The sequence below is a fragment of the Eulemur rufifrons genome, chromosome 16, assembly GCF_041146395.1.
Source record: "Eulemur rufifrons isolate Redbay chromosome 16, OSU_ERuf_1, whole genome shotgun sequence".
Taxonomy (NCBI): Eukaryota; Metazoa; Chordata; class Mammalia; order Primates; family Lemuridae; genus Eulemur; species Eulemur rufifrons.
In genome coordinates, this window is record NC_090998.1 from 69,310,923 (window position 1) to 69,331,056 (window position 20,134).

The 20,134-nt window shown below is 38.8% G+C and overlaps 1 protein-coding gene across 2 annotated transcripts in view; it reads right to left on the reverse strand.

Moving 5' to 3' along the window:
• The window catches only part of ATP2B1 (ATPase plasma membrane Ca2+ transporting 1), a 110,638-nt gene extending 90,723 nt beyond the window's left edge, over positions 1-19,915 (reverse strand). For both annotated transcript variants that reach the window (XM_069490866.1, XM_069490865.1), the window contains exon 1: positions 19,846-19,915. The gene's annotated coding sequence lies outside the window, so the exon portion shown is untranslated. The remainder of the gene's footprint in view (positions 1-19,845) is intronic.
• Positions 19,916-20,134: the final 219 nt, after the last annotated feature.

Below are 20,134 nucleotides of genomic sequence, written 5' to 3' on the forward strand. Positions count from 1 at the left end.
CTAATCCTTTTATAGATCTACAATTCAACTTTTTAATAAATTCATATCAACTGCTTTACTTTTTTATAGTTTAAGCATAAAACATATAGAAACTCCAGTTACGAACTTTCTGGATCCTTCGATATTTTTTAGTAATCATTTATTAAGTATTTAATATATTCTAGACTCTGTCCTAGATACTGTTTACTATGCAGTATGACTATAAATATTTAAAAATATATATCAGAATATATACAGGCTAATAAATGTTTTTCTACCAAGAATTAATTAACTTAAGTCATTCTCATAATAAAGTTGCTATTACTTAAAACATTTGCACTCCTCTTTTGAAATTTCCTTTACAGCCTGGGGTACTTTTTAAAGAAAATATCCTCAATGACAGCAAATCTTCATTTTTTTGAAGATGTATCATCAAGAGTAATTCTGTAAATATGTCTCATTAATAAAGTGGGTGTTATGGAAATGTTGGTAAAAAATTTTATCACAGATACTGTTATTAGAGGCAAGGCAATACAGTATTTTGGAATACAGAATCTCCCGAATCAACTAAGAATGTCAACATCCTAAATCCAAATGAGCTGTTCATTCTTGTGGGATGAATTCAACAGAATTATACTTTTTTTAAAAACTAATAAACACTTATTTTACCTCTGATAGTATACACTCTCCCTTTAAGGTCAGGATAATATAAAGTCTTCATTGCTTGTCTGTTACTTATAAACGTGTGGTACAGTCTTCCCACAATCTGAGCAGAACTAGATTTAAATCTGGCTTTTTGCAGTCAATATTTAGAGTCAATAAGAATACACCAAATCTCTAGCCTCCTGTACATTTTTCATCAATCCTTGGGCTAACAGGCAAGCACTTCAAAAATCATCCAAGAACATTTTAATTCAAAGAAAAGGAAAAGGAAAAAAAAAAAAAACCTAGCTCCTGACATTATTTTAGACTTCTGGTTACATGTCATACACAGCTGTGCATAACAGAAAGAGAAGTACACCAGAGTTAGAGAGCTGGGCCCACACGCCTTTTCTGCCACACCACATTTGGGCAGGTAAACAGATTCATGTCTACTGTCTACAGAGAAAGAAACCATCATCTCGTTTAGATGGCTATTATACGAATTAAATGATACCAGTTGTTACATGCAACAGGCTTCTGACACAATCAGTCCTCTAAACTACAAAGGAAAATCAGAGTCTTCATCTTCACGACCTCAAATATTAAAGCTGGTAAGCCATATCCATTTTCTTAAACTAAAGCAATGGTCTGAAGTCTGGGACTGTCACTAACATAATTCCAAACTCTTCTCCACGTCAAAAGCACTAATCAGCAGAATTGGGTTAGGAGATATTTGCCATAAGCTGAAACTTACAAAGACAAACATTATTTTAAATATTTTACATAAAAATCTTCTGACAACATAACACAAGATTATTCCGGACAATTTTTAAAAGTCAAACATAACTAAACCAGCAAGTGATCTCTCAGGATTACTACTCATTAAGACCTATGTCAGGTACTATGCTAGGTCCTGGGGATATAACTATCACCAAACAGGGTTAAAGAACTCAGGCTATCTAGAGGAACAGACTTGCAAACAGATAAACATAAGATGATGTTCTAGAAAAACTATATTTCCTTGGCTCAAATAATCATTCTTTCCATTTCCCAGCATTCTTAGCCCATAAAATAGCAAATTCCACCCTTTTTTCCATGTTGAGTCCATGGGAATTTGAATCCCTAATTTTTGTTTAAAATATCTTTCAGAAGTCTGTAATTAAGAAGTAACACTGAAACCAAAAACTAGTTTATACAAAGATTGCCTGTCTCAAGTCAGGCAAAGCAATTAAAGGGAAAAGAATTTGCCAACTCTCAGAAAATCACAGAATTTTCAAACTAAGGACACTATTTCTTTTTTATGCATTAGCATTCAGGGTCACTATCACATTAAAAATAAAAATGAAAAAACACAAAGACAATAAAAAAAACTGAGATTAACCAATAGGAAATTCAAACAAAACCTATACGCTTCACTAAAGTTTCAAAGATAAGTCAACTGTAAAGACGTTAAAGAGGTTAAGATCACGAAATACAGGTTATAAAAAGCAACACGTTATCACGATGTTATTCTTAATCAGTGGCCAAAATGATTTAAGTTAACTTAAGACTAAGAAAGGCTTGGACTCAGGTTTCTCTATATTGAATAAACTGGAACATGCCTAGAATACAGCAGGTCCTCAAATAACATCTTTTCGTTCAACATCATTTTGGTACAACGTTAATGAGAAAAAAAAAAAATTTCAAAACCTGGCCAGAGCCAGTGTTATGTGTGGAGTTTTCTCTGGGTACCCTGGCTTCCTCCCACATCCCAAAGTGGTGCACATTAGGTTAACTGGTGTGTCTAAACTGTCCCAGCTGGAGCAAGGGTGGGTATCTGTGTGAGTGTGTCCTGCGGTAGCTTCCTGACCAGGACTGGTTCCCACCCTGTATCCTAAGTTGCCAGGAGTGGCTCCAGCCACCCGTGACTCTGAACTAGAATCAGTGGGTTGGAGACTAATGAATAAAAATTATTGTAAAATAAAAATCTGTAAAGTCTATGACAATCACACAAATGTATGCTGTATGAAAACGCTCGGAGAGCCTGCCATGTAAGTGGACTGTATTTGAACTACATGGTGGTAGAAGGTGTTCCTTACAATTTTCATCTCACACACACTTACTCCTTGATTCAACCCACCACCACTGCTGTCACTCACTGATTCACCAAAAATTGCGTAAATAATGATCTTGTTTTTATGAATCTTTCTTAAATGTATATATAGATCACATATATTTCAATGTTTAAAATATGAAAAGTGTTTTGAGTCTTGAGATTTGGTGATGTTTTTGTGACCAGCAATACACCGTAAGAACTTAACTCTTGCTTTATCAATTAACCTATGGAAAAATTGGTTTCACTACAGAGTTCCACTTAAAGCTGCAGTTTCCAAGAGCATATCAACCACACGTTGAGGACTTACTGTATGCTTCTGTCAGTTAGTAAAAGCATTTCTGTATGTATATTTAATTTTTCATTTTACCCCTTACAATTATTAATCAATTATTTATTTTCTGACATTTCAAGTAATCACTGACTTAATATAGTTATAGAATATAGACTCAAGTAGACCCTGATGTAATATAAAGCAATAGCATTCAGACACAGAAATGAGCCTACCTAGGAAGGCTGGAGGAATGCCTATCAAAGAACCAACCTTTAAAGTGGGTTCTGAATAAAGAGTGGTATTTTGTAATGTGAGGAATTCAGGCAAGAGGAGTATGATGTACAAAGGCATAGAACAATGAATAGAGTGGGCATGTCTGCAATACAGTATTTACAAACTCCTGGCATGACCAGGAGTAATCACTGTGGGGATGGCACAGTCTCAGGGGCTCATAGTCTAACGAAACACATGTTAATTCAGTAAGTAACAAGTGAGAAACACCTAATTTTCTAGAAAGGATGAAGGGCTTCTTGAAGGAGTTTCAGGAGGAGTCCTAAAAAAATGACTAGTCCAGGTGAGGATAATAGACAGGAAGAGCAGCACAGAACCACTGTGTTTTAACCAAATTGTCCATGACTACCAAGTTTTATGAATTCTTATTTTTTATCTTAAAAACCTCCTTCTTCAATATTAAGATGTCAATTTTCAATTGACAGATGTCAATTTTCTTTCTTGTGATATTTGTGCTTGCCTCTAAACAACTTTTCCAGTTCCTCAAATTTGCTCTCTCTCAACTGTAGTGTGTTGGGAAACCAGTTATCAAAACTTTTTAAAAATATTAGTTAGGCCAGGCATGGTAGCCCACACCTGTAATCCCAGCACTCCGGGAGGCTGAGGCAGGAGCATCACTACAGGCCAGGAGTTTGAGACCAGCCTGGGCAACACAACAAGACCCCGCTTCTACAAAAATGAATTAGTCAGGTGTAGTGGTATGTGCCTGTAGTCCCAGCTACTTGGAAGGCTGAGGCAGGAGGATGGCTTCAGCCCAGGAATTTGAGGTTACAGTGAGCTATGAATGCGCCACTGCACCCCAGCCTAAGTGACAGAGCAAGACCCTGTCTCTAAGAAAAAAAAAGTATTTAAAATATGAGTAAATACACCAAGTAAACACCTAAAGTGAGTAAGATGCTGAGAGTTTTGATACATGGGACTTCTGGCTCCTTACATAGGCTTTTCTGCCAACTTCCTAATTCTCTACTTTGTTTTACATGGTTCAGGAAGCTGGATAAATAATAGCCTTAGGCTGGAAGAGAAAATATCCCACACCTCTCCCCATTCTTCCTCTATTTTTGCTTTCTCTTTCATTCCTTCCCATTCCAGAGGCATTCCAGATGGCTATTAGTCCACTCTGTTGCATTCCAGGACAAGAAGACTGGTTTTCATTGACCTCAACATTAGATGAATGTCATGGTCCAGTTAATTCGGTACATTTCATCCTTTTACACCTATAACTTTTCTAAGTAATTAAGAAGTATTACCTGAGTAGGGAAAAAACCACACCTACTCTGAATGTTCAAATATATATATATATCTACTCACTACATGTAAAAAATTATTCAATCAACTACATAATCTGTCCTGTTATCTCTCCCCCATCACATCCCAATCCAGCTATCATCTTAATTTAAAAGTCGACAATGCCATTGTAATCTGTGACTTTCAACAATGACCCAAGGTCCCTGTGTACATTTGCAGCTCTAGGTTAAACAATCATCCCTCTAGACCCCCAAAACCACTCAAAGTTTCTTCCTTTCAAACTCCCTATAGCATGGGCCTTATGGGGCTACCTGGTGTCGAATATACTGAAGAGGCATGGCCAAAGAATCTCCTCAAAGGAGAACTTTTCCATCCATTCAGAACAAAGACCTTCAACCAATATAGCATCCCCTCCCCCAGGAAAACATTCAATTTAAACCTAGGCTATCAGGAAGGGAGACAGTGGGAGCAAGTCCAAGATTATGAAAAACTGATAGCCTGGGTCGCTACTTTGGCTGTGTATGGAAATACAAGCACAATTCAGCACAACTTAGAAAACATTTCAAAGTAATAGCGACAAAATAATGGAAAACACCATCAAGAATTCTAAGAATAGGACATAATGGGAGCAAAACTTGAGATTTGAAAGCACACTGCGGAATGCCTTTCTTATTTGCATAGTAATAGCTGGAAACAATATTCTCCCATTCATTACAGAAAAGATCAAAGACCAAGGAAGGAGACATGTGCACACACTTACACTGGTTCCTGGAAGCATATAACACCTGATGAATCACCACACAAAAAAGGAAACCAAGAAGGAACACACTGGACACTCAGTAAGGCAGACTTCAAGCTCTGCATAACAGCTTCTCTTCTTAGCAGGTCAGTTGTTACTGTCTAGCATAGTGATCATGTGGATTTTTTTTAAAGAAAACATTTATCTAAAATCTTAAATTCTCCATTCAAAAACCTGAGGATTAAAAAAAAGAAGATGGATACAATGTCATCGGAAAAGCCCACTAGGACACCATTAAACTTTCCTAAAGTTTTACTTCACTTACAATACAGAACCTTAACTTTTCTGGATTAACTCTTAACATATATTTGCACATAAATTTAGATGTTAAAGTTTTGTGGCTTTCTCCTCTTAAAAAAAAAGACACATTATTCTGTTAAGAAGCATTTTAGAAAAACATCTACTCATTAGCATTTTAAGATAACAGTAACATCCATTTCTATGGGATTCTTAGTATTCTGCTCTACTTAGTAAAATCTGTCTTGCTCTTTAGAAGCAGAAATAGTGGCATTCTTTTGGAAAGAATTAAATTTAGGTAGCATAGTTATAAGAAAATATTTCCTATCTTCAACTGTGTCACTCAACTGACACATCATTCAGCTAAAAGCTAAAAGAAACAGTTTACCTGTAATAAATTCTCACACCAAGCAAATTACACTTTCTAAGAGACAAAACAAGTATTTTACAGAAATCCAACGTCAGTGGATTCAAGCTCAACACTGGACACAAGATGCTCATTCAAGAGTCATTAAGAACCTCACAGGTATAAACAGGGCATTGCGCCAAGGGGAAGAGATGGAAAGATTAATAGTCCTTGCTCTCAAATTGAATATCTCATGGAGGTGTAAAACATGTAAACAAAATATGAATTTTAAAAAGTGCTCTGGGAATTTGAGAAAGTAAAGCAGACACCTAGAAGTGAGTGGAACACACTGTATACACACAGAAAGAAAAAACAAAGAATTCCCCCAAACCTGACCAGCCTCACAGAAGGGAGGCTGGAAGAAAAATTTCATCAAAAGACCATAAACTACCAAAATCCTTTAAACCCAGTAATTACATAGGAAATAATCATAAATGAAGATAAACATCTACAAATAAAGATGCTCGTCAGAGGAGTATTTAACAAAGAAAAACTCAAAATCAAAATATCTAAAAACAAGAGAACAATGGGATAGAATATTATACTCATTAAGATGATGTTAATGAAAAAAATTTAATGACGTGAGAAAATACAAAGTTTTCTAAAAGCATACAATTATACCTACGTTATCTCAAGCACCTCAATAGGTATACAAATTTTTTAAACAATCGAAATATTTTTTAAAGATCAAAAATAATTAAAAATGTTAAAGCAGGCTATTTCTCAGATGTAGGATAGAGTGATTTGTTTCACTTTTACATTGTTTTGTATTTCCCAAACATTGTACAATCAGTTTGTTATATTGGCAAAGAGGTTATGTAAGTTACTAGGTATCTTTTTTAAGGATATCCCTTTAAAACCATTAATAATTATTTTCATCTTTTTCTGTAGAGAATATCTTGTCTACAAATTCAACAGAACCCACTCAATTAAATTAAATGGTTTAGTATTGGTAAATTGCTTAGAACAGTACCTTAATGGTAGAAAGTAGCTACACAGGTCTTCATTTTACTCATTAATTTTAAATTCCTCATATCTAGTCAAAGCAACTAGTGTGTTTTAGAGCTGGTCTATTTTTCATGGCACCTTGACAAAAGAACATTTGTGTCTGTCCCCCGTGAGAATTCTAGCATCTCTGAAGGGGTAACTGCTGTCTCCCTGGAGATTCTACTTCCTTCAAAGAAAGAGCAAAAAGAAATGCAAATATCAAGTTCCTCAAAGGGAAAACAGAAAATTAATGGGGGGGGTGGTGGCATTTGAAAATATGATCAATTGTTAAGACACAACTATAAAAGTGTACACCTTAGTTTTGTTAAAGGGTCTCTCTCGTCAACATTTCATTGGACTAAACTAATACTAAAAAGAATATATACTTATAAAGATGAAGAAATAGAGAAATCATACACCAGACTTTTTTCAGGAAGAAGACTATATGTCATTATTTGGGAAAAAAAATGTTTTTATATGTTTACGGGGTGCCTGGAGTATGGGGGAGGGGGCAGTGGTGCTGAGGGAAATCCCAAGAGAACACTCAAAAAAACAAACATGGCAACCGAATGTCCTACATAACAAAGAAATGAAGAATTTGCATTTGCAAAGTGGTTAAAGACTTGAGGGAGAAATCAAGGAAAGATGAGTTACCTGTAGACTGTCTTCACTAAAGAAATGTGCACTCATGTCTACACTGCTTATTTATGCTTTTGTAAAAATGGTTTGTTTTTCCAAAGTAATGATGAGTTGTGCACCTAAATTCCATAAGACTGCACACAGAGGAAATGAATCACAGGTAACTTATCTGGGTTATCCACACATTTGAACTTATTCCATATGAGTATTCATTTTTAGTTGTGACAAACGTATGTACATAAAGTTGGGTTAGAGAAACAGATCCACAGTGCATTTTTTTTTTTTTAAATATCAGCAGTCCTCTTAGTTCCTCTATCTTGTTTTCCACTCAGAGGCAACTAGAAACAGTACTTTCAAATCCTTTAGCTATTTGTTTTAGTACCTAACTCCATCTTTACAAATAACGCTTACAGTGCTCCTACTTGCTGTTCAGTTTCAGAATTCATATATATCTTTCATCACCACTCTTTCTCCTACCTCCAGCACAAACACAAATGCTCCCCAAAGCATTTTTATCAAGAATATATAAAGAAATTGGAACTCAATAACAACAAGATACTGTATCTTACTGGGACCAAAATGTCTATCAATGGGTAAATGGATAAACAAGTTGTGGTATACCTATACACGAATCCTTATCAGCAATAACATGAACTATTAATATATACAACAGGGATGAATCTCAAAATAATTACGCAGAGTTTGAAAGCCATACCAAAAAAAAAAAAGAGCACATACTGTAAGATTCCATGTACATAAATTCTAGAAAATTCAAATTAATCTATAGTGACAGAAAGCAGATCAATGGTTGCCTGAGGAAAACAGGAGGTCGAGGAAGGGGAGGGAAGGAAGATAAAGAAGCACAAAAATTTTTAGGGGGATGATTGTGTTCATTAACTTGTCTGTGGTGGTGATTTGACCGAAATACATATATATATCAAAACTCAAGTTTTTCACTTTAACTGTGAAAGCTTACTGTATGTCAACCGTATCTTAATAAGGCTGTAACATTAGAACAGGACACAAATAAACTACACAGAAATTTTGGACCCAAAGGTGTGGCTTTCTAACTATGGATTTCATAGTAGCATGATCTGACTGGGACATTTCCTTTGGAGACGCACACACAGCCAATGTCAGAATCTTAGGTCTTTTCCCTTGAGCTGGTCAAGGTACTAAGATGCTTCTATTCCTGCCAGCATTCTGAAAGCTAGGTCAGGGACGAAGGCTGGGGATCTTAAAATAAATATGAAAACTTTTCAGCATGGTACCCCGGTTTACAACTGTATTTAGTCTTCTCCAGGAAATAAGCCTTCAGCCTTCTGCAAAGGTTGGGGAAGAGAGGTCAGAGAGCTACAGAGGGTGGGGAAAGGTGTCTGGGTATCATATTCTTAAATTTTCAAACTGTCCTCCAATTTTGCCCCACTGTCACCTCTTCACCACAGTACCTTGTTTTCCCAGCTCCAAGCCTTCGGGGAATTCTGTAATATAAAATGAGCTGCTTCTGGGCTTTTCCATCATCGCTTAGAACTTAGCTTTTTGAGTCTACTAAGTTGACTCCTTGCAAAATTTTGGTGTGTGTTCTCTTCTCCCTTGTGGCTTTTTTCAGAATTCCCTTACTCTCATTTTAGTATATGTTTGGCAGGGAGCAGAGTTAAATGCCAGTTATATGCCACTTCTTTAAATGGAAATCTTAGATAATTTAGCTTTTCAATAAATGTATTTATCTTCATGAAAGAAACATGGCACATCACAGATGAAAAATCAAACAATGATAAAGTAGTTGTAAGACAAAATTAGAAGGCAAACATAAAAGAACTAAATGGTTGAAAAAAATTGGAATGGGAGGGAAGGATCTGCTTTACCTATACAAATATTCTTGAAAGCCAAACTTTCAAGAAAGAAAATTAACAAACCCCCCCCCAACTTTATGCTTTTCTGGGGGGGGTAACAAAGAAACCAAGTGATTTATCCAAGACCACTAGGCTTTTTAGTGGTGAAGACAAAACTCAAATTTACATCTGAACAGTCCTTAACATACCACAAAATAAAAACCAAAACTGAAAGTTTTAGGTCTAATGACACACAGGAAGACCATAAAGATACACAGGCTCTAAGAAAGGTGGGCACAGCAAAAGGGACGCTGTCAGCAAGAGGGCCAAAGGTGAAACAGAATCAGGTAGGTCTCAGCTTTCAATTACATATATAAAACCAATGGTATTTAAGCTCAAAGGCAGGTTAATTTAAACTTTACCCTAAATCCACTATGCGTGTAGAGAAGGGTTGACTGACTGATCTTTGTTTTTCTGATACATTCAGAGGGTTTCATGCTGGAGAAGCTCCCTTTCTCACTTCATTGGCTGACCTTCCTTGTTTTCAGCACTCCTATCTCTACAGGTATCCTTAAACTCAGTAGTTCCCCACCATGGTATTAGCTGTCAAGAGTGTCCAAACTAAAGTACTTGAAGTTCATGAGTCACTTTTTAAACAAGTAAACAAAAAGGAGTAGTTACAGCATCATCCATTTGATTTTGAGCATGAGTAGAGAAGAAAAGAGCTGAATTACAGCAAAGAAACTAAAAATCTCACCTGACCCTACATATCAACAAGTCAGCATGGAGTATAGGCCAGTATCATCCATGTAGTCCCAGCAGAAAAAGATCAAGACTTACTGATCTAATCCATTTCACTTTTGTTGGTTCCATTGATCTCTGCCTTCAGATTTTTTTATTCTTTTCACTACCAAAACCACTTCTGTACTTTTCTTTGACCAACAATTTTATTATGATTATTATTGCAATGTGAAAGCAGGAGCAAGTCCTAGAATTCCTTCCATAATACCTCGCCAATAATTAGATCTATAAAATTTAAAAGGATTGGGAGAACACTTAACAGCAGTGCACCCATACAGTTTCAGCTGTGCTAATCACCAGAAAGTGAATTATTTCTGGAGAGCAACTCTTATTTTTTCCAAGCATTTTTAAATGCAATGGCTTATATACTATATCTACATAAATCCTCAATTACTTGAATGTTCAAAACTACTACTCTATGTATCACATGAACATTCAATAGAAATGATAAAGTACACGTTTTCCTTCTTGACCTAAGGCAGGCAGTTGAAGACTAACATTACTATCCTTTAAACTTTAACAGAGACTGTATACTTATACTCCTTCCCGATGCCTACAGTGATTCTGTGGCCAGTCATGAGCTAAGAGTTCACTCTCAGTTCATGGAAAAGAACAGTCTCAGAAAAATTAGCACCTACAATAGATTTCAAAACTTAGCTCCAATAGTGTTTCTATCAATAAAAACCATAAAAAGCAACTACGAGAATATAATTTAAAATTTAAACAATATATGCTTTAAATTAGAGCATTTTACATGAAGCAATGTACTAATGGATTATAGATCCAACAAGCACAACTTAATAACATCCATTATAATGCAAGGAAAAGATGTCACAAGCCAAAGAAAGTGAAATTAGTCATTTTAAAATATAAATTTTAACTGCTATCATAATGACTTATTACAATCAGAATAAACTCTAATATGAACAAATTAACTGCCACATTGAAATTCAGAAACGGAAAAGTACTTTCTATAGAGAAGCTAAATTCTACTGTCCTAGGAATATTCTATGAAATGTAGCTCCACCCTCCAAAAGTAAAACAAACTGTCCTAAGAACTCATCTGAGAAAAGTTAAAATTTCAAAGGTAAAAGGGCTTTAGAAATTCTCCCAGAAAAATTTCCTCAACCTTCTCCGCTTTAATAATACAAGCTATACAATCTCCAAATCCTAAATCAACATGCAAAAAAAAAGATGCTGACTGGACATTTGCTAGATAAAATTCTGTACATCTTCAAGAACCAATATCTTACCTCAATTCCAAATGAAATCACTAAGAGAAAAGGATATATAACAGATGAGAAGTTTACAACCCAGACCACAAATATAGAGGGATTTAGATAGGAAAATTAATGGAGATGACTGGAACGGTTGGACTAATGCTGAGTTCTGAAGGATGGACACATTTAGACAGATCAGAAGACTGAGGGTCCTCTCAGGTGAGAGGAAAAACAAAGTCACAGCAGAGGGGATGAGAGACTGCCAGACTCTACAGCCCACTTCAATCTTCACCTGATGGTCATTCTTTCCCTTTACCCTGTACCATCTGTCACCACTTAAATTAGCACTGATCCAAACACCTCCTGATGGAAAAATTTAGCTATTTTTCTTCCCCTTTGAGAGCATCTTCTTTTTGGTCCACCACAGCTGCAAATGTAGTATTGAGATCACCTTGTGTGGGTAAACCATGAGCACCTATTTTCATGGCTCATCTCAGAACTGGGAAGCTTAGCTCTTAGTCTGAGATGGAACTTCTCCTGGCTCTCCCTAAAGCAGCAGTCTCCAACCTTTTTGGCACCAGGGACCAGTTTCACGGAAGACAATTTTTCCACAGACGGGGGGTGAGGGGGCGAGAGGGGTGGGTGCGGAGCTCAGGCAGTGACACGAGCCATGGGGAGTGGCTGTAAATACAGATGAAGCTTCTTTGCTTGCTTGCTTGCCCACCCTGACGCTCACCTCCTGCTGTGTTCCCCACCCCCAACCCCCGCCAAGTTTCATGGAAGACAATTTTTCCACGGCTGGCACTGGGAGGGTGGCGGTGGGGGCGGCGAAGCTCTGCAGCCTGGTCCCTAACAGTACCTATTGGTAGTGGTCTGTGGCCTGGGGGTTGGGGACCCCAGCCGTAAAGGACTTTGGCTTGGTGATTTGAATAAAAAAACATCCCATGAAACATTTAATTAAAAAACTCTTGGATTTCCTTCATTATCAACAGATGGCAAGAAGGCCATAGTGTCCTTGACGTCATATTTGGCCTCTGTTTATGTCTGTATGTGTGTGTCTCTGTGTCCCTGCGTTTCTGGACTGTCACGTAGTGGACAGTCTGCAGTACTGCAGTACGCAACACAGCTCTCAACTCCAGGAAACACAATTCATTTTGTGTTCTATGTAAACAGCACCTCCTGGAGGTGTGCAAAGTAGTGATCCTGGTTAGGTAGTACAAACAAGTTAACAGGGGAGATGCTCCACCAAAAGGGAGACTGTGAAATAGGGGGGCAAAACACTAAAACATTTAGATAGATTCAGCTTGTATTAGATAATAAAGTATCAGAGAAGTTCCAGGAAAACTGCATATACTAGCATATCCTAGATTTTGGTTTTGTTATTTTCCCCCCAGGTTTTGAAACCCCTATTTTTATAATATTTCTTAGAATTAGTGTTCTAAAACATACTTTAGAAAACACTGAGGTATTTCATAAAAAGCCTTCAGAGTCAAGTTGAGTCTTGATGAAGAGAAAAATGAGGAACTAATGAAAGTGAAGTCAAGAAATGCCAACAGGTAGGTTATTTAAAAATAAAAAAATTCTGGCACAAATACGAAAGGTAGATTAAAACAGCAGATCTGAGACTTTTGAGAGTACAAGATTAAAGAATCCTCCTGGGAGAGAACTCACAGGGTTAATGAATGAATAATGAATGATCCACGTGGCTAATAATAAAAGTAAAAAGTATCTTTTAAGTTAAACAATCAAATCAACTTTTTAAGACCTACTTTTCAGGAAACATAAAATATACTCCTAAATTTATGTCTGTACAGTAGTCATGCCAGTTTACAGTTAAGCAGTGTAATCTCAGATTTCACAGTGTAAGCAAGCATTGGTCCACTCAAAACTATCCTTATTCTTTTTCCCAGAGGCCCAGGTGACTACTAATTCAAAAGTAGGTATCCCAAATTTTGAGAAACAATATTTTTGGAAGTTACTACGCTTAGAAATACCAAATAATATTCTTAGCAAACACAGGTAACTAAAAACACTGCATACTATTTAGAATAATTTACACCGTCCTAGGAGATTTTAATAGAAAACGGCTTTAAAATGCTATGGTAAAAAGTCTGTCGGTAGTTTATCTGAATCTCTGCCAGAAATCTTTATGAATTTCATTTCCAAAATCATTAGTAAATTATAACCTATGATTCCTAAATACATCTTAAGGTGGAGCCAACAAAACTAAGTTTTTGAACAAACAACAGATTCAGCAGCCCTGAGATGGACCTGCTTTGAAATTAATTTTATTATAAAATGTATACAGGTATAGGCTATTTACTACATTGTCATAAATGAAGCAAAAACAACCACATTTTAAAACTGGTCTTAAATAGGAAAATCATTAAAGACAAGTAATCCATGTGGTACATAGTATTAGATAAAACAGTTCCAAAAATCAAATCAGATGGACCTTAGATTGCTGAACTACACAAACTGTTATTCAACATTTAGTGAAACAGCAGTAATTTCTGTTTTAATGCACAGGATAGTAAACTATCAATTAGTCGGATATCATTAATATTCTTGAAAGACATTCAGCACTAACTTGCTGTTTTTGAAGGAGCAGCTGCTTGTTAACTGAAATTAATAAGAACCACTCTCTATCCACTAATTTATGTCCTTTTAGTTTGAAGGAATACCCAAAGTCTTTCCTTCTAACAAAAAATAAGAGCTAGACTAAAGCATAAACATACAGTACTATAATGGAACAGCATTCATAACCTTTATGAAAATAAGACCCTATGTTCAAATCATTTGGAAATGGCAGACATTAAGACATGAAAATAAAAAGAGAACATACTCTAGAGTTTACAGAGCTTAATGAGTAACTTAATAAGTAACCACAGATGAATCTTCTGAAAGAAGACTGCGCACACATAGATAATAGACGTATTTTCAAAATTTATCAGTTTTACAATTTTCACAAAACCTACCAACATCAACATATCAAACTTTCCTACAATAGTCAAATCTATTTGAAAGCACTTCTGATTTATAAAAGCATCTCAACTACAAAATTTTAACTTAGTTATAAATTCAACATCACTGTTTCTCCAAATGCAGACTACTGGGCCCCACCCCAGATCTGCTGAATCAGAAATGCAGGGGCAATGCCAAGGAACCTGCACTTTCAGTAACTCCCCAGGTGATTCTCATGCACACTAACCCTGGAGAACCACACCTTTCTTGTGAGGTTTATAAGGTTTTGGATTTCAGGAACTAAAATCTCTTCATCTGGAATCTTTCTAAACTAAACTTCATTACTAACAAATGAGTATTTCACAATGACTTAGGTATACATAGCGGAAAAACAAGTACATAAAAAGTTACAGCTGAAATTAAAACAAACTTCTAGTGCAGCACATTTTATTTTTAACTCAAGATTTAAGACACCCCTAGTCATTTCAAAGACCTTTGCAAACAAAAAAATTCCTAACTTTAAAAAAATCCAATCAACAACATGAAAAAATATAGTATTTCATGTATGTTCAAATTCATTTATTATGCTGTTAAATAAATCAGGGCATAAACTCTTTGCATTATACCAAATATAAGCAATGATTATGTAAAGCAAACCCAAATAAATCTATTTATATTCCACTATTAAATTTACTCTGATCAAAAACTGATTTTTCAGAAACTTACATAACTTTTATAAACTTACATAAACATGTATAATAAGAGCAGTAAGTAAAAACTAGAAGCCACCTAGAGTCCAGTTCTGGCTAAAATAGCTGCTTGTTATGTGGCCTTAGGGCCTAGACAACTCATTTTACCTACTAGGAACAAAAAAAGGTACAAGTGTCTACCCTCATTCATCTCACAACAATCAAATGAGGTTGTATGTAAATACATTCTGAAAAACTGTAAAGCGTTTCTTAAATCAAAACATTATTATGAAGACAGCAGAATTTGAAAGACTCCATGACGGTATCTTTAAGTACCTGCTGTGAAACAGACTGTCACCAGAAAAATTAAAATGTATATGCCATATAAACAATGAACATAAAAAGCGACCTTTCAAATTCAATTAAATACTAGACACCATTGAGTATATAATACTATGTAAATCACAAATATAAAACATAAGAATTTGACTCAATTATCTGTCCTATGTCCTCATTTATAATAGATTCATTTCTTGTGTCAAGATATTAATGAAATTAGATGGACCATGAGTTGGTAATTGTCAATCTGGTAGGTATATCATTCTCTCTACTTTGACAATTTCTATAATAAAAACATTTTTAACAAGATAATAACGTATGTGGTGTATATAGATTATATTTCTAAAATCTAAAAAATAAATCTTTTACAAGTTATTTATCGTTTTGAAAATTATTCCCATAACTATTGTATATCATTTTCCTTGCAATGTTACCTCAGATTCTATCTAGTCCCAAATAAGCTACTATCAGTACCTTTCCATATATCATGACAACTACTAGAAAATAATTATTCCCTTCCAGTTGGCCAATACTCTCACTTAAGATGCAAAAATTTAAATCTTAAGTTTCTGTCTCCTGATCTTTACTCCATTTACTGTTTTTGTTTATTTATTACAAAATGCCAGAATAAAAAAGTGAAAACATCAGTTTCAACTGTATGTATGTGTGAAATGTAAGGAAAAATAAGGCAAATACTTTTTTGTTTGGTATTACAAAAAACCACCAAAAATTATAAGTCACTTATTTCACACGGCAAGAGTCTGTTTCATCCAAAATGAAGTTAACAAGTCTATTGACAATGAAATTAGTAAATCTTAACTCTAAAATCAAGGATTCTATCAAAGAATACGTAACAACATATAACTACTCTGCATGCATCAACCTAATAGCTCAGATAATGTCCTTTAACCTGGGGCCATATTCCACAGCTTGAAATAGACCACGCAGCAGTAAGGGCATAAACCAACTTTTATCTCAAACAGATTTTTTGTTTAATTTTATCTTAATAAAGACTTATCTACAGCTCAATAGCTCATGCTTTAGTCTATAAAGAAATTTCAAGTGTTGAATTAAAAACTTATGTGCAGAAAAAAGGGCAATATTTTGTGGTTTGTAAATAAAACTATATTTGGAAATATCCGCATGTTAATTTATTCATTACTTGAAAGCTAAATCCTTTTTTCTCACTTTGCATCTATAGTATAACAATTGAAAAGTGTCCTGTGCCTAAAGAGACAGTGTTCCTTCCATTTTTTATTTGGGAGGGAGAGGAGAGGGAAGGAAATGTCACCAATGCAGCTGTCACTACAGCATTTATTTTCTAAGCATCAAAAATTCCATTTTTTATATGTGATGCACCTGGGAGGAGCCATATATAGAAGTCACTTTTCCCAACATGGTCTTTATTAAACTTTAAAAGTACTCCTGCTGGAAGTGTTCATTTGTATTATTTAAAAACAAGTAACTGTAAAAGCCCTCAGTAAACCCATAAAAGGCAAGTTGCTGGAAGACAACAAGCAAAAAAAGAATTACCATACCTATTCAATAGAGGTTAATAACCTTATCAATTTTGAGTGTTTATTTTAGAATCTGTTAATAGCCAGCAGCTAAAAAAAAAAACTGTAAAACCACTATCATGCTGGTAGGTACCCCTATTTTGGTGGCAATGGCTAGTTTTAAACACCTACTTACAATGCAGCTATTACTTTCCTTACTTCTTTTACTAAGTATATCCAGACTACCAATATTTCTAATATTTTATCAAAAGTACAAATCAAATCTAGTTTCTAACCTCATCGCAAAATGCTACACTAAATCTCAAGCTTCAATTAAAAAAAAACCACAATTTCCCATACAACTGCAGAAATTTCTCTCAAAAGAGTGAGAAATAACAAAACATAGAAAAATGAAGACAATTCTTCCTTATACGTCTAAATGGGGATGCCAGTAATGACAACTGCGATAAAAATCAAAACGGCGTACTCTGAATTTTCACCATTTTAATGAAAGAAAATCACGAAATTTTAAATTAAAGGTGGCGCTCTGTCCTCAACTCACCCGAATGTGACTCACTTTTGCAGACTATATGGTAGGAAATAACAGTTACTTTTCAAAGATCTTTGCAGTTACACCCAAGCCAAAATCAGGACAGAGATCCACCCTTAATTACAGCAATTTAACTGTCTTAGCCTAAGCAAGGTAGAAACTAAAACGTCCCCCTGAAATCATGGCTACATAGGCCCATTTCATATACTAGCTTTCAAAGGCTCCCAACAAGAAAAATGACTACTTATTTCAATTTTGAACTCACTAGGAGGGTTAAAAAAAAAAAAAAAAAAGAAGAGGGGGAGGGGGACTCAAATGAAAAGCATAAGTACAAAAAGCAGATTCTCCTGCAATCCCTCTTAATTCCCCCAATCCGCCCCTGCCACACACAAGAACAGAGAGTCTCGGGAAGGCTGGCATCAGGGCAAGTGGTGAAGGCCCTCCATTCACTCACGTGGGCCACCATCCAAAGGGTTATACACCCTTTGCCCAATGAGAGTCTTATACAAGCCAGGCCCTTACAAGTACTTCTTATAAAATACACTCACGCTGAACAAGAGCCTTATTTTAAATAAGACTGTCCTCAGGTGGGGGAGGTTAAACACAACAAAGGCTTCCATGTTGAAAGGCAGACAGTTAAGATATATGCATATACCTACACATGTATGAAAAAAATCCATATAACTAATTCATCACGAACAGCAATCGATACCAACAGGAGCCATTAGATTATTAATAAAACCAGAAAAGTACCATGCACAGCAGCCAAGCGTAGCTGTCTGCAGCGCTCTAACCCAACGGAAAGGTAAAAAAACCCAGCGTGCCTAGAGCGGTCGAGCCCTCCGCTTAACTGCAGACCCCCTCAGCCCACCCCGACCACCCCCTTGCCCTCCCCTCAGCACCAAGCACCGCCACACCGCACAGGGTGTGAGCACTCCCAGCGCTGCGAGTCCCGCAGAAAACTGGTGAATGAAATGCGCACAGAGACCAACCTGGTTAGTGACCGCGGTGCAGAACCAGGGGTCGCTAACTAGCTTGGCCACAGAATTCTCCCGCAGGATGGAATAAAGGGAGCACACCCCCAATCCCTGCAAATAGAATACCGCCCGCTTTCTTACTCTTTCCCAAAAATGGTGGGGGGCGCAGTTTTTTTTTCTTTTAAACTAAGTGAATAAACACAAATCGGAGGCAAGCGTGAACATCCTGGGGGGCCAGACGGAAGACGTGGGGAGCAAAGGCGAGGTGGCTCTCCAACTCTCGGGGAATCACCGTCCAGTTTCACACGCATCAACCAACCACCCCGGCCGGGGGGGGCCGAAGCCGGGGATTAAAGGGGTGACCCTCCCAGGGCGCGGGGAGAGGGAGTGCCGGGCACCGCTGCCCTCAAGGTCACCACTCGCCGGGGCGGGGGCGACCGAAGGCTGGATGGGCTGTGAGGCGGCCGAGGCGTGAAGCCGAGGACCTGCGGGTATAGACAAGAAGCCCGCCGAGCTCCATCCCTCAGGCCCAGAGCAGTGACTCCTGGCCAGACCCGGCGCTCAGGCGCACGGGGTGGAAGCCGCTCACCTTTACTATCTCCCGGACACAACCTGAGAGGGGCTCCCCGCCCGCCTCGCCAACTTCTCGCAACCCGCCGCAACCCGCCGCGCATCCGGCTGTCAGGACCCCAGCCGCGACGCCCCGACCTCGGCGTTCCGCCCGGCCTCCCCTACAGGTGACCTGCCCCGCCGCCCTCGCGGCGGGCAGGCGGCGGCTGCCACTCACCTCGCCCGGCAGCGGGAACCATTTTCCGAGGGAGAAGGAAAGGGAGGCTGTAGGAGGGTCGGGGGGCGGTGAGGGGCCGCTCGGTCCTGAGCGCGTCCGCAGCCGGCTCTCAGAGCTCGGGGCGCCACGCGGAGGTGCAGCTGCACCTCGGGGATGAAGCGGCCGTGGAGCCGAGAGGCTCGGCGTCCACCAGCCGGGGCTCCCTACTCACGCTGCACTGCGAGGAGGCGGCGGCGGCGAAGGAGGAGGAGGCGGCGCCCAGCCGGCCCCCGCCCAGAGCCCGGCAGCCGCCGAGTGGCCGCCCGCGTCCCCGCAGGACCCGCCTCCTCAGCTCCGCAGAGCCGCACACAGGGTGCGCCGCGCTCGCTCAGCACGGGCAGTTCCACCGGCCTCACGCCGCCGTCCGCAACGGCAGCTGAGGGCGGGGTGCAGCCCCCTCGGTGAGCACCGCAACCCGGCCCGCCCGGGGCGGAGCCCGCGGGCACCAGAGAGCGGACGGCCGAGCACAAGGGGGCTGCGGGCAGCTCCGGGCAGGGGCCCCGCTTGCACCGGGTGGCCCGCAAGATTGCCGTGGTGGGCAGGGGGAGGAGAACGCTCACCCGTTCCGGTCTGGCGCTCCCTTCTCTCCACACCCACACGCCTAACCGCTCCACGCTGGCGGCGCAGCTGCTCCCGCTGCCACTGCCGCCGCCGCCGCCGAAGCTCGCGCCGCCGCCGCTGCCGCCTTGGCTGGGCGCGGTCACGTGACGCGGCCCGCGGGGAGCCTGGGGGCGGGCGGGTGCGCGCGCGGAGGAAGCGCGGCTCGGCCGGGGACTGGAAGCCGAGCGGCACCGAGAGGGCGTTTAAGGGGAGGTCCCGGGGAGCGCGCCCCCGGCTGACGAGCGCGCG